This window comes from Protopterus annectens, chromosome 5.part0, assembly GCF_019279795.1.
Source record: "Protopterus annectens isolate FY-2018-M chromosome 5.part0, PAN1.0, whole genome shotgun sequence".
In the NCBI taxonomy this organism is placed as follows: Eukaryota; Metazoa; Chordata; order Ceratodontiformes; family Protopteridae; genus Protopterus; species Protopterus annectens.
In genome coordinates this window covers 1748482031-1748497646 of record NC_056735.1, presented here as the reverse complement: position 1 = coordinate 1748497646, position 15616 = coordinate 1748482031, and the positions used below count along the sequence as shown (strand labels likewise).

The window sequence follows — 15616 nt, the reverse complement described above, 5'->3', positions numbered from 1 at the left end:
CTGCAGACCCCTGAGGGAGGCCTACTGTAGAACACCAACCAGTGCCAAAGTGCCTGTGGACTAAAAGATAGTAAATGTGGCACCTAGCAGGAAAATTCATTAGTACTTTAGGCCTGTTAACTTGTCAGCAGTATGAGGGAAGGCTTGCTGCTTTCATGGAGAATTGCAGTTTCATGGACAGCAGTCAACACAGATCCAGAAGGCAAAAAACAGACAAAAATACCAAATAAACAAAAATCCAGGTAAAGCAAGTGAGAGGCGACAGTGGAACACAGCAATAGCGTATACCTATTTATTATCCGCTTTCGTACAAAACTTCATCAGAATAAAAAACATGTACCAAAACCATCATTTAAATACTGCAAAATCACGTTTAATTAAGCAATTAAAGTTAATGTCATTTAACTTAACTTAATAAAAACAATAATGAAAACCAACTAAACCATTTAATAAACCTGTGACAATAAAAGTTTTTTAGTTAAAATGAGAAAAAATAAAACTGCCAGCTTTGTTAATGTTCAACCTGCGTTGTTTTAAGAAACATTTAATATTAATTGTTTCGTTGAGGCCAGGAGCTATATCTGATTTTAATTTTATTTGCCAGTGTACCTCCCTCTGCAGGAGGTAATTTTTAAAATCACCATCCCTCATGTCTTTATAACCTACTTCAAGAACTGAAAATAAAAATTTTTTGAAAGATGGACAAATCAATGAATGTTTGAATAAGGCATTCTTCTCGTCCTTAGATTTAATGGAGTATAGATGTTCTCTAATTCTGATTTTTAGCTCCCTAGTGGTCATCCCTATGTAAAATGAAGTGCACGTTAAACATTGTGCAATGTAAATGACCCCGCTTGTATTACAATTTACATAACCGGGCACCTCCAGGGTTCTACCAAAACTACTCACTGAAATGTGAGGACCAATGGAAATAAACCGACAAACATTACATTGATGGCACATATGCATACCATTTTTGTGGGACCCCAAGTTGGGAGCCTTGTTCTGTTGAAACTCCAAAATCCGTTTTAAATTAAACCCATTTTTCTGAACAAAAATGGGTTTTTCACCTAAAGCGTGGAAAATGTCCTTATTGCCCTTAATAATGCCCCAGTTCTTCTTAATGATATTTTGAATACCCCAACAATCAGAACTCATTTCCAGGGAACAAATAAGGTTGGCATTCAATTTACTTTCCTTATTATTTTTAGAGGAAAAATCCCCTTTATCTTTTTCAAGATTTAACAAAGGAAAATATTTATTATTTCTTTGGGACAAAACATTCTCCCTAGCATTATCTAAAATAACTGGATTGTATCCCCTTTTAATGAATAGGGAACTAATAAAATTAAATTCCTTGGACAAGTCCGCTTCCTTAGAGGTCATGCGGCTTGCCCGAATAAATTGTCCTCTAGGGATGTTATTAATTATGTACTTGGGATGTCCACTTTTATAATGTAGATATCCGTTGTTAAAAGTTTTCTTACGAAAAATACTGCTGTGAAGCCTGTTTTCATCAAAATCCCATTTTAATGAGATGTCCAAAAAATTGATATTCAACCCCATGGTACCCATGGTAAATTTCAAATAATCTGAAAACGTGTTAATATCCTTGTGAAAATCGTTCACAGTGTTAATATCGCCCTCAATTATAAAAAATAAATCGTCCATAAATCTACAAAAAAAGGAAACATTGTATTTATCAGCTAAGGTGGGAAGAAATTGTTTCTCCCACCACGCCATAACCAAATTGGCAAATGCTGGCGCTGCTGAGGAGCCCATGGCTACCCCTCTCTTTTGCCGATAGTAGGTCTTTCCAAAAAGAAAAAAATTGTTTTCCAAGGTAACTTCCATGAACCTGCACAACAAGGAAACCATGTCATTAGTAAAATTTGAACAACTTGAGTTTAAAAAACTCCTTATCGCTTCAACTCCCTCTAAATGGGGAATGCAAGTAAAAAGTGAAACAACATCAAGGGTAAACATAACCTGCCTACTGGGATTAAAACCACAGGTGTTAACAAAATGGTTTATTTTCCTCAGAAAATGCCAGAAGGACCTGTCAGTCAAACTTATCCAGTTTTATGAATGGATTACAGGAGAATGTAAGAAATGAAATAATCAAGGATGTGGTCTACCTAAATTTTTTCAAGGCCTTCAGCTTAGTCCCACATAGGTTGCTACAAGGAATAGTGAAGGGGCTAGACGCAAGACCAAGAAAATGGAACTGGATTGCTAAATGGTTGAAGGATAGCATGTACAGGTTGTAGTGATGAGAGGTATGATGTGAAGAATAAGGAAAGTGACAACTAAAGTATATCAGAAGTCAGTTCTAAGTCCAGTAGTTTTCATTTTGTTTGTATAAGATATATCAGAGTGAATCAAGAAGGGGATCTTATTTTTTATGATGACAGAAAGATAGGTGTAGAAAAATATGTGGAAAGAGTATCCAAAGAAGGATTTGGAAGGGCTGAGCAAGTGGGCTGAAAAGTCACATTTCAGGTTCTTTACAAAGTACTGAACTTGGGTCGTAACAACTCTAGCACTGAAATTTCAGCTGAGGGGAGTGGAACTGATGGCAGCAGAGCTGGAAACACATCTAGGGGTGTTTATGACACCTGTATTGGACCACAAGTAGAAGAATGCGAGAGTGGCAACTAACAGAATTCTTGGGTGTATCAGGTGAGTATACTCTTGAAGCAAAGAAGTAATGCCCCTGCTTTGCCATCCTCTGGTCATTCCCAAAGCTTGAGTCCTGTGTGCATTTTGTGGAGTTATACAAAGAGAACATTAGCTTGCTGGAAGGTGTCCAGTGAAAAGCCTCCAGAAGTTGTATGGGATGAATAAAATATTGCACGATAACTATAAGAATCAATCAGGGGAGGTTAGAAAGGATTGGGAAGAGAGATTAGATAAGCAATTTGCGAAGAAACAATGGGGGATTTGTGTATGACTCCTAAATATACAACAATCTGTAGAAAATTTGAGATCTTTGCTTGGAAGTGTTTGGATAGGTATGGTTAATACCCCAAATAGACCCCAAAGAATTTTTTCTCACGTAGATTTCAAATATTGGAGTTGTAATGGGAAGAAAAAGGTAACTGGGAACTTATTTTTGAGAATGTAATGCTTTTATGTATGGATGTATGATAATGAGTTGGCAGACTTCAAAAAATCCCTGCAGATTACTCTATCAGAATACTGGGTGAGCAAGTTGGTATAACTAAGGAAATTATGTTTTTAAGCTATGATACAGAATCAGAATTGCATAGACATAGTAAGGCCTTCTTGAGTCTAATTATGGTGGCTGTTAGCATTACTAGAAAAATGGAAATCAAAGTCTAAACCAACTGTACTGGAAGTAGTGAATATAGTAACAGAGATAAAACAACTGGAAATGAGATCTTTAGAAAAGGGTAGGAGCAAATTACAAAAAATGGGATTGTGGGAATAGTACATGCAAATAATGTTTTGGAGGAGGAATGAGGTTTAAAAGAAGGCAGGATTTGAATGACTGACTGCATAAATTATAAGTGATCTATAATATTTGAAACTAAAAATATGTTAATATGGTTTGTTTTTATTTATATAAGTATATGATTGCTTATGTCATAAGTGATAATATAATAAAAATATTTTTTGTTTTAAAAAAAAGAAGTTGCATGGGATGGAAGGGAGAGGCTTTAATGAGAAACTAGAAAAGTTGAAACTCTTCTCATTAGAGTCCAGTAAAGGTAGAGAGGGGAAAACCTAATATTGGTGCACAAGATCATGTCACAGATGTGCAAAGGCGTCATGTTGAACAGGAAGGCAGAGGAGAGGGTGAGGCACAGGTATTAGAGTCTAGGGACCGACATCTAGGAAAGTACTTTTTGGCGAAGGGTTGTGGACCTATGGAATGGACTAAAGCATATACAAGACAAAACATAGCAAGTTTGTGCCACACTTAGTGTGGTAAGCCATTTGCAAGACTTATAAGGTGTAAAACTTTCTGGTCAGTCCTACTGGTGTGGCATATAATTCATAATGTTCATGTCTGTTTTCAGAAGAGAAGCCCAGTGAATTACAACCTTCAGAGATTTTCATATGATGTGCTGCAAAACTGTTTCATTATTTTTGATCTGTGGTATAACAGGATCTTAGTGTGTATGTTTGTGTGTATGTGTGTATACATACATGCATATATAAACACATATGCATACAGTGTAATAGAAGTGTCTTGAGTATGTGTTTCAGTTGTTTTTGACTGCCTTTTTAGTTTTTTTTTAGGCTTTCCTGTGAAAGTTCACTTGAACTGCCTAACTGCCTCTGCCATAAGAAAAGACTGCTGTGTGGGAAAAGCATTACTTGTCAGTTTTGTATTAATACTGCTGTTATCTTATTTGATTGCAATGTTTATTTTTATTGCATTTGGGTTATTTAAGGTAATTTCCATTTAATACTACACATATTGATTAACGGGAAAAGCAAAGCTTGTGTCTCTTGATGATTGAAAAGATCTAGAAAGAATTTAATTACCTGTGAACTGTTTATGTATAAATATTACAAGACTTCCTTGAGAAAGCTCACTTGAACTGTCTCTATCATTGAATAGACCGCTGTGCTTGAAAACCATATTTCATTATTTGTATTGCTGATGTTATTTTGTTTGATTGTAGCATGTATTTTTATTAAAGTATGAAAGTCATCTTCCCATAATTACTGAAAGGTATTTAACATGTTGTTCACTGTTGGAGTCATGACATCTGGGATTCCTGCCTACAGGGAGCTCAACAGCTGGCCTGACTCCCATAGTTCTATTTTCCCCATTTTGGTTTAGGCTGACTTCCTCCCACTCGGATGTCAGAATGTGTGTGCTATAAGAGGAGCACCAGCTGACACTATCTTAGATTTTTTTTGTCATATGCTTATATTAGCAGTGAAAGTCCAGTATATCGGCCTGCTATTAGCCATCCAGATATGTACCTTATTGGGAAAATCTTTATTATTTTGCATTATTACTGCTCATAGATGTCTGGTAGTGAAACTAGACAAAGTCAGTAACTGTTTTTGTGTGGGAAAACAAATCCCACACAAGGATTTCCATTCATACTGTTTTTTTTCTGTCTAGGTTTAAGGAACAGTATTGACAGTTGTCTGCACTGTGCTTGATTCAGCCAATGAGCAGTCCAGCATCATGAGAAAAATCTCTAGGACTACTGTATAACTTAGAGGAAACTGTGTCTTTTGACCCACTACAGTATGGCGTCAGCCAAGGTACAGTCAGAGAATGATAAAACTAAAAAAATATAATTGATCATAGCATCAACTGCTACCCCAGCCTCAGCTTCATTCTCCCAATACTAGAATTTATGACAGAAATTTTGAAACACAGACGCAGTAAGAAGGCTGCAGATGCAACGTATAATTACACCTAGGAGCTAATTATATTGTTGTTTTAACAACTAACTAGAATAGTAATATTTCCCTTTTATTAAAACTTGTCACAGCACTGGATATCCAGACTAGAATCACAATCCTAATGGACTGTTTACTATAAATTATATTGCAAATTACATAACAACATGCATTTAACCACAGGTTGGATTAGACCTTTGTCATTAGTGTAATGACCTTGTTTGCAGCATTAATATGCTGTAATCCCACTAAGGAAAAAAATGTTCCATTTAGCCACTACCTTCTTCACGACATAAAAATGCAGAAAAACATTCTAAAGTGGAGTAGGAAGGCCCAGTTATGACTTAACCACAGAAATGCCACTAATATTACAGTTGTAATCACCACATTCTCACATACTCCAAAGTAAAAAAAATCCTAAACACTCCCAGATTCTTCTCTGCTACTAGCTTATTGATGGACTTTGTATAACACATAGCTTTCAGGATGTACCAGGAGACTCAGGCCCTCACCACAGACTCATCCAACACAGTCTGGCAAGCACAAGTGGGAGTCCTTGCATATTCAGGGTTCATTCACGAGACAAAATATTAATTTCAGGAAAAGACACATTAGTGTTCAAGAAATGATGGCTTTAATATTTGATATTAAAAGTTTCAAAAAGAGGGGTGTAGCCCTCCTACCTACTGTTCAAAATAGATTAACAGTGCAAGCGTGGGAGATTGCCCAGGAATTAGACAATATCCTATGGGTGAATTATAACTGAAATTCTGCTTGAACTTGATAAAAAATTATAAGAATGACAGACTAGCTGTGTGACTTATTTGCACAGGGAAGGAAGAGGATACCGATGAACAAGCAATAATTATCTAAATGTCTAGTCATCTGTATTTGTTTTTGCTATTCATTTAATGGCAGACCTGTCCCTGACATTCAGCTGGAGACACTGCAGCGACCACTGCCCTCTTCAGAGATTAAAACACCCTAGCAGTTTAGAAAACAGCTACCCAAGTGATCATTCCTTAACTTGTCTAAACATTACAGCCTAGATTATGCATCCAGGGCAAGAGCAGGTTTTGCCATGGCCATTCTTCAGGGTCTGCTGTCTTCACAACCTGCTCAGGGTCAGCCACTCACTGGACCATGAGCTCTGGGAGTATTCACAGTTGTCATGACTCCAGAATTGCATAATGCAATGAACATAGTACAGATGTGCTAGAAACATAGAACCAAACAAACACAAGCTGAAGAATAAAAACAAAAACACCTGGAAAGTGCGACTGACTACAGATACCGCAATAGCCACTGGAAGATGTGCTTTATTAAAACGTCAGTTGAGCACTTTTGTTCCCCAAGTATGTAACATCATCAGAACTAATCGGTTAAACCCAGCCATAAAATGTAAATGTTAAAATCACAAATCAAATCATTTAAGACAGTCACATGACCATATAAAAATGTGATACATACATCTCTAAAAGATACATATTATGTGTATATATACAAGTGTGAAAATAGCATACAGAAATAGACGTCTTCCTATATAAAATTAATTCATTTAACCACATAATGTTTTAGCTTTAAAACAGATGACAGAATAAGATTAATTTAACCCAGGGAAGACTGTGTCATTGTCTAATTTGCCATTGTAATTCTCTAAAATTCAAATGCTCATCAGTAACTTTACCCTGGGGATCCTTCTTAACTTGGTCAATCACTAAAAAAACTAAATTATGAGACAGACAAACCATGATATGCTTGAATAAAGCATTAGTGGGTTTTTTTTCTTTTTGATATCAAAAAGGTATTCCTAGATACGGTCCCACAGCCTTCTAGAAGTTTTACCCACATTATATGCTGGACACTGTAAACATTGAGCCAAATACACCATGTTCTTAGATGTACAATAAAAATGTCCACTGACCCTATATTGAACCTACTAAAGAAGTAGTACTATACGCCAACCTCAGACTAAACCAAAACAAAACCATTAATATAATTGGATGCTATTCCCACCTGATCATAATATCACTCCACTAGAGAACCTACTCAGTTTGGCAAACCATCAACTTCCCCAAGAAACCATAATTTTAAATGATTTTGATATCAATTGGCTATCCAGTACCAACAGCCATCCAGCCCAACATCTAAACCTTCATGGTTTCTCCCCACTTATCCAGTCACCCACCCACATAAATAAAAACTCTAACAAACATTCTAATTTTGATTGGATGCTAGTCAATGAAGCCCCTCAGTCATATTTAGCTGGCTGCCTACCTGACCAAATCCCCAACATTCCTACTGAAACACCACCAGTGCTAAACCCATCATCTGTCGGCAAATATGTAACAAGGTAAACTTTAACCCACTCACATTTATCTCATCCCTTAAAAACTGTAACTGAATTCCACTAAAGTACCTAAGTCTAGATGACGTTGTTGAGGTTTTCAATACCACCTTCCTAAACATCCTAAATACCCATGCCCCCATAAAAAATACCAGAGTCAAAGCCCAGTTCTCCCCATGGCTACAAAAGGGCACTAGGTCAGCAATGAAAGTCAGAGACAGAGCCTGGGATCATTGGCGCATTACAAAAAAACCCTCAGCTAGACAAAATTTCTGAGAATTGCACAATAAAGTCAAAAAGGTAATAAAACAGGACAAAACCCCCTCAGCTTGACAAAACTTCAGAGACTTGCAAAATAGAGTCGAAAAGCTAATAAAACAGGACAAAATCCAGTACTATCAGACAACCCTTAACCCCTCCCAACATAACCCCCAAGCAATTCTGCTCCTCCATAATCTCCATTGTCCATTCATGTAAGGGTGGCAGCCCGCCACCTAACACTCTCCCCTCCTCTGAAAGTATTGCTACCTCATTCAATAAACACCACACACAAACCATTCTATCCCTAGCTAAACAACACAGTCTCCTCCCTTCCCACATCAATGCCAAATAATCTGCCCACTGTCTTTTCATTTACTCCAATTCCTACCTCCAACAGTAAAAACTACTGCCGACAATCTCCCAAGTGAATACCTAAAAATTGCAGCTGATGCCCTAGCCTATCCAGTCTCTGTTTTGATTAACCGGTCTCTATCAGAATGCTATCTCCCAACACTGTGGAAAATATCCCACATCATTCCCCTCCACAAAGGTGGCCCCTCCACAGAACTCTCCAATTACCGGCCCATACCCATTCTCTCTACACTTTCCAAGATACTTGAGAGATGCATTCATTCTCAAGTCCTAGATTATCTCCTAACTAATAACCTCCTGTCCTGCACCCAGCATGGCTTTGGGCCATACTATAGCAGTACTACCACTTTCCTCTCTTTCACTAACTCTATCCTTCATCATAAAAACAGTGGCTTATTCTTCTCTGCAACTTTCCTAGATCTATCCAAGGCCTTTGATGTGGTCTCTCACTAACCTATCCTTTTCCCAATCAGCTACTGACTGGTTTCACAGCTACCTAACAGGCTGACAACAATCCGTTGTTTAGCTTAATGACATATCCCCTGAACTCCCTGTCTCACTCGGTGTTCCCCAAGGATCCATCCTTGGACCCCTACTTTTCTCACTCTTCACCAATAATCTAGTCACTGCCACCAAACAGGCCTCGCTCATACAGTACACAGATGACTCCACCATCATCTGCTCAGCCCAATCCCTACCCGAGTTGCATAAGATCACACAGGAAGCCTTTACCTCTGTTGGAACTTGGCTGTCTAATACCCAGTTAATACTCAATCCAAACAAAACTAAACTCGTCATCTTCCAACCAAACTTACTCCCACTTTAATATTACAGCCAACAAAAACACCATCATCTCCCCAACTGAACATACCAAACTACTAGGTGTTGAGATTGACAACTGCCTCAAATTTGACATTCACATTTGCTTGACCATAAATAAAGTTCACAAAAAACTAGGGGCTTTATACAGAAATAAGCAATTCCTCACCAAAACAGCCAGAATTTCAGTTGCCAATTCCCACCTTATCTCCACCATTCTCTATGCCTCTCTTATATTTTCCTAAGGCAAACTGACCTAAATAAGCTTGAGTCTTGTTACAACAAAATCGCCAAGTTTGCCACCGGGGCTTCCTAACACAGTCACCACTGTATCTCACTGAACTTGACTGGCTAGAACTCCCTCAACTTCTTCACCTGAATCAACTCTCTCTTGCTCACAAGCTAGTAAACTATCCACTTAAAGTCCCATCCCTTCAAAAGCTACTCCAGCCCTACTGTACCTCCGGACCACTTTGCTCCAGCAGCAAAGATCAATTACAAGTAATCAAAGCCAAGAACTCAGATGGAGAAGCTCTTTTCTCCTGCAAAATAGCCAAGTTATGGAAGACACTTCCCCTCACACTAACCTGTATACCATCATACACTAACTTCAAAGATGTGCTTAAAACTCACTTAGAAAAACACTGGTTATGCCCTTCACCATTCCAGACTAGAGACTTTTATTCTACCTGCCCCCCCAGCCTGTCAGCCACCCTGCAAGAATCGTATTCAATCCTACATCATCTGGCACGGGAAATCCTATTTAACTTCCTTTAATACCTCTTTTCAACTAAATCCCTAAGGCATCTACTTACTTTCTATTCCACCTATACTACTTGTCTGTATCCTCTCTAACTCCTTAAATTGCCTCCTAGTCTCTGCACCCACTTACTCCACCACCTCCAAACAATGCTTGATATATGTCTGTCTACACCCATTTTCTAATGTCTAGATAGTTTATTACTATATCATTCCTGTGATTGTCACTATTTGTATTAAATTTGAATTATGTGCCTCTTAGATGTATTCAATGGTCCTATGCATATATGATTGTATACTCCATGTAAATCCACTGTCCTTCATGTAACTATGTTAGTCATACTTTACATTGTGGTTTTATTTTTTTTTTTGCTGACATTTGTACACTTGTATTTATATCAACATTTTTTTACAAACTTATACTTAATGTATCTTTGTGTGGAGCTTTTTTCCCCGGGCCTCTGCTGAAAAAGGACCTGTGTCCAGTCTGATTTTCCCTGTAAACAAATGTAAGTAAAAAAAAATAATAATAATAATAAGTGCCGGTTCTCCCTTCAATGCAGTTGTTTAGTTTCCCATTTTCCAACAGAAATTTAAAGGAGTTGTCCTTTTTATAAATAATAGTTGGTTGAGTACCAAATCTGTCCATAAGATTAGAATCCATAGAGATTAATTTCCAGTTCCTATTAATAGCTAAACTATCCAGGGTTTAAGTGGAGATAAAAGAAACCCCTGTTAAATCTTTTGTTCTTTTATTCTTGTTATTGGTGACCTTACTGATCCCACAGGGTTTATTTAAAATAGGGGTATACACACCTAAACCTCGTTTGGTGATAACTTCCATTCTAATGTCATTTAAAAATCCCTCAGAATATTCCCTGGTCAGAAGCATCTTCATTAGCTTATCACATTCTAAAATAAATGTATTTTAATCAGATATCCTGGCAAGCCTAACAAGTTGGCCCCTGTCCATCGATTTCTTTAGGTGTTGAGGATGCTAACTCGAAAAATGATTGTACCAATTGGAAAAAGTAGACTTGCAGTATATATTGGAAACAAAAGTATTTTTCATCATATCCTTACTAATAAGTACATCCAAAAATGCTGTTTCATTGAGGTAAAAAGAATAGGAAAAAGACAAAAAAATCGGGTCTATATTATATTATTGCACTCTTGCAAAAGCGAACAATAATTAATCAACCCCATGTAAGCGAAAGCTTACAACGGCAAAACCAAGGGAAAAAAGTCGCTGTTCCAAAATAAAAAAAAAAAAAAACTTTAAAACATTACGTAATGTGGGGGACTGTGCCCCCCACACCCCCTTACTTAAATATACCAACTCCGAGATCGCACTACAGTGCTGAAAATGGTGAAGTAACGAAAGCGGCCAAGCAAATTCTTTCCAGGGGAAGAATTCGGTGAAAAGCCGCTTCGATATTTTGCCATTTCTTTCTTTTAGGTTCAATCAAGATGCATTCGACAAAATGCGTCTGCAATCACTCAATAGGAACCCAAAAAATCAACTGTACTGTTAATATAAAGAAATAAAAATTGGTCAAGCTTCTCTGCAGTATCATCCGACAAAAGAAAGATGTCATCTAAAAATCTAGTTTATAAGCTCCAGCTTTTAGCATAAGTACAATTTAATATGAAACAATCCTTCCATTCTGCCATGATGTAATTTGCAAACATGGGGGTGCAGGCCGCACCCATGGGCACTCCAGTAGTTTGTTTGAAATACTATCCTTCAAAATACAAAAAGTTATTTTTTAGCACTATCTCCATTAGGCTGACCATGGCCTTAACACGATCAGTATCGAATTCAGTCTGTTTAAAAAGCTGTTGTTCAAATCAGTTTAGGCCTGTGTCATGAGGGGTGACCAAAAATAAATTATGAATATCTATAGTTACCAAAATAAAATCAGGCCGAAACTTGACATTATTTAACAGTTCCAGAAAGTGGCAAGAGTCCTTACAAATCTGCCAAACTTTAGATAAAACCATTTTTAAAAATTTTGTATCAAATAATTTATCAATGAAAAAGTCTGAACATTTGGCATCTAGAATCGATCTAAATTGGGGTGGTAGATGATTTTATGTAATTTAAGGATTCAAAAAATACTTGCTACTACGGGTCTGTCATTAATCATAAATTCGTATTCATTTTTGGAAATAAGCCCTTCTAGTAATAAACTAGCCAAACTTAAATACATTTTAGAATACATAATATTAATCTTATTCTTAGATATTATCTCATACAAATCATCCAAAAGCAGAATGTTCATAGTGTTGGAATAATGAATTTAATTCATCACGACCAATCCCCCCACCCTTGTCACGTTTCATGACTCAAATGGTGGAATCTCCAGTAATATCCTTTAAGTGATGGTCTTCACCAAACATGTTGGAAAAATGACTTTACATTTTTCTCCACAAATTTCATGGATATTTAATTCACATATTCTGTTGGAAAACTGCAGACCTTGCTGTAAAGGGGGATTGAACACACTGGGTCTTTCTAAAACATTAGAACCCCCAGTTTTTTTCATTCCCATTAAACCACAAACCTAAATTTAACTTTCTTATAAACAATTTTAAATCAGATAAAGTGCTAGTAAGATCAGCTCTCCTAGCCAGCACAAAAGTCAGCCCCTTGGTAAGAAGGTCGGCATGAGCTGTAGTAATAAGTTTAGAAGAATAATTGTAAATTTTAAAGTCATTGTCAGTATATGTCGCTATTTCAGGAGTCAAATATTCAGTACCTTTTAAAGAGGTGGAAAGCTCTAAATCCCATGCTAATTCTTTTTGTAGTATTGCTTGGGCTTCACCTCTGCACCAAATATAAATCATTCTGTCACTTGAAAATTGTTCTGTTGTTTGTAGTTCCTTATACTTTCAGATCTCCTCACTGCTTCCTGTTCTAAAGGGGTGGCTCCACCCCTTGGAGTCATATTTGAAAGATCTGAGGAAGTGGGTGGTTCAAAATCAATGGAATGTGCCATAATTGTCAGTGTTTGAGTATGTTCATTGTTCTTACCCACTGTCCTTCTTCCTTTGTCCATCCTGAGGTTTGAGTGGTACCATAAACACCATAATGTCTGCCTTCTATCTCCTCCAAGTGTCTTCCATCCTCTGGACTCAAAAAGGACTCAGAGGTGTGGATTGGGACATGAAGTTGTGTCACTGCTCCCTGTGGATGACTCCCCCAGATCCATTCTGAAGCCTTGGTGCATGTCTCCTGATTCAGGCAAAGCACAAAAGCTCTAAAAATAGCATCAGCCAACAGTCCTGTTATACTACTGACATCCTTATGTTTGAGTGGGAAGTAATTAGTCCGATTAGGAGGGGAGAGGTTGAATTCCAAAAGTCAGACTGGAATCCCAGAGGTCATGACTGCAGCAGTGAATATATTCAATCATCTACAATTATGGTATGTTCCTAACACAACTGTACTTTCTCTTTAGGCGAGAAAAAAAAACGTATGTCTCTTGGCAATTTATAGCAATTAGAAGAGGTTAATTACCTGCAAAACTGTACGAGGAGTTGAGAGACTGTTATTTTTATTTATAAACATTCCATTGTTTTCATGAGGAAACTTATTTGAACTGTCTGTGCCATAAAATAGACTGATGTGTAGGAAAAACAGATCCCTGTATTTGTATTGCTCATACTGTTATATTGTTTGATCACATTGCATTACTTATTTTTCAGTAAATACTAAAAGTTCTGGTTAGAAAAGAGAGTGAAGTTTGTCTTTTTTGATTTTTGATTCATAGAGACTACAATAGAGTGAAAACCACAAAATTACTTCCCTGTGTTCATTCATTGGCGCTGATTAGTAAACACAAAAATATCATTTTGTGAAAGTACTTCCCTTAAGCTAATTAAATTAGTTTACCTTCCCTTTGTTGGCATAGACTCAAAATACTGACTACCCACAGATAACTACAGGTGTAAGTAGTTATCTTCAAACAAAATCTGATCAAACTTAGTCTTCCTTGCTTTTATGAGGAAGCTGGTTTTACAATGCTTGTCATCAACCATCTTTGTTTTGCATTGATTTTGGAATTGTATGGTGTTTAAATTCTGTTGGATGTTACCTGTATTATTAGCTGGCCTCAAAAACTTTACATCAATCAAGTCAATCTTTATCTATTCTTGACTTGTGCGTGTACGGCTCCACTCCTCGGAACTGATCCGGTCGATATATAGCTCACGTCAGCCAAAAATTTCTCGAGCTGCTAGTCTACCCACAGTGCCCCTTTCCGTATTACCTTAGATCTCGTTTGCCACTCTTACGACAAAGCGCATTAGCCAGCTCCTCTCTTATAGCTAAGTAAAACTTTTTATTTACTCTCTTTCCTTAATAGTTCCCATTCGGTGTCGACATCTCCCTTGGCACCGACTGTTAAGAAGCATAAACATGTATCTGAAGGTTCTTCTTCAGAACCAAAACCTAAAGTTCTGAAGCTTTTGTAGAGGTCTGAATCTTCAGCATCGAGAACCTTATCAGTGCCTGTGACAGTGACCATGACACTTACTAAATCCTTGGCAACTACCGTTCATGTCTATAGTTCCAACATTGGCACCAACTGTCACTACTGCCATACTGGTACCTATTTCCCCCACCCTATTTCCCCTGAAGATGGTGCCGAAGCCTGATGTTTCCACTCAACCCAGGAGCACTTATTCCCCCCCTTGGATCCCTTTGTTGGACAACTCACTAGCCCTTTCCTGGAGAGACCCAAGTCTCCTTCTGGGCTGTCCATTCACTCAACCAGAAGTCTCTTGGAAGTGGATATTGTAAGGTTAGTGAATGAGATCCTGACAGCTAGGGGTCTTCATTCAACATCTCAGCCCACTCTCCCTTCTGGTGCAGGGGGTTTCACCCCTACAACCACTTCTTATTCTTCTCCTCTGACCTCTTCTCAGGCTTTAGAGCTCTCGACTCCAACTTCACAGGTAACAGTAGCTTCAGCACCAACAACTTTCTTGTCTTCACCAAGTCTGGCTCTGGTGCCTTCGGCACCGTCAGGTCCCCAGGACCGTGTCTTCACTGTCGGGCCTGAGGGGTTCGAGATGGCCCCGAGTTTTTCTTTGGAGCCAACCTTGCCTCTTTGGGCTGCACCAACAGAAGACCTCTCCTCAGTTCCAGTTTGTCAGGTGAGTCTCTCGGGGCAGGGTGTGACCCCTGGTTCCGAGTTTGTCTGTCTCAGTCCTAGGCTCCCATTCATCCTCAGTGGGGCCTGCTTTCCAAGCCGTGGAAAGAGCTTTGACCATTGCCTCTTCTTAGTGGCTTCCTGTGCTACCAGACTGTCCCCCTGTGACCCCAGGCTTTTCAGTTCTACCGCCAACCTCATCCCCTGCACAGTGAGCTCCAAGTTCTTAAGAATTACCCACTACAGGCATCCCCTCTTCTGAATCATTTACAGATGTTCCCACTGAAGAGCCTCCTCGGAAGACATCATGTGAGGAAACACCTTGATTCTCCCAAGGAATCCATCATGGAGGACATGGATTTCGGTGAAGGGGAGGGTTCCCCACGGTCACTCCAAGAAGACATCTCCTTAGGAGACATTCTTGAGATCCTGAAACAGAAGGGTGATAGGAAGCCCAAAGACCCTTCCTCTGAGGAATCCGTGTATTTGCAGGCCTTTGGTA

The 15616-nt window shown here is 38.3% G+C and overlaps 1 protein-coding gene across 1 annotated transcript in view; it reads left to right on the top strand.

Moving 5' to 3' along the window:
- Positions 1-15616, top strand: part of DOP1B (DOP1 leucine zipper like protein B) — a 2336114-nt gene that overhangs the window by 1900171 nt on the left and 420327 nt on the right. The window lies entirely within an intron of this gene.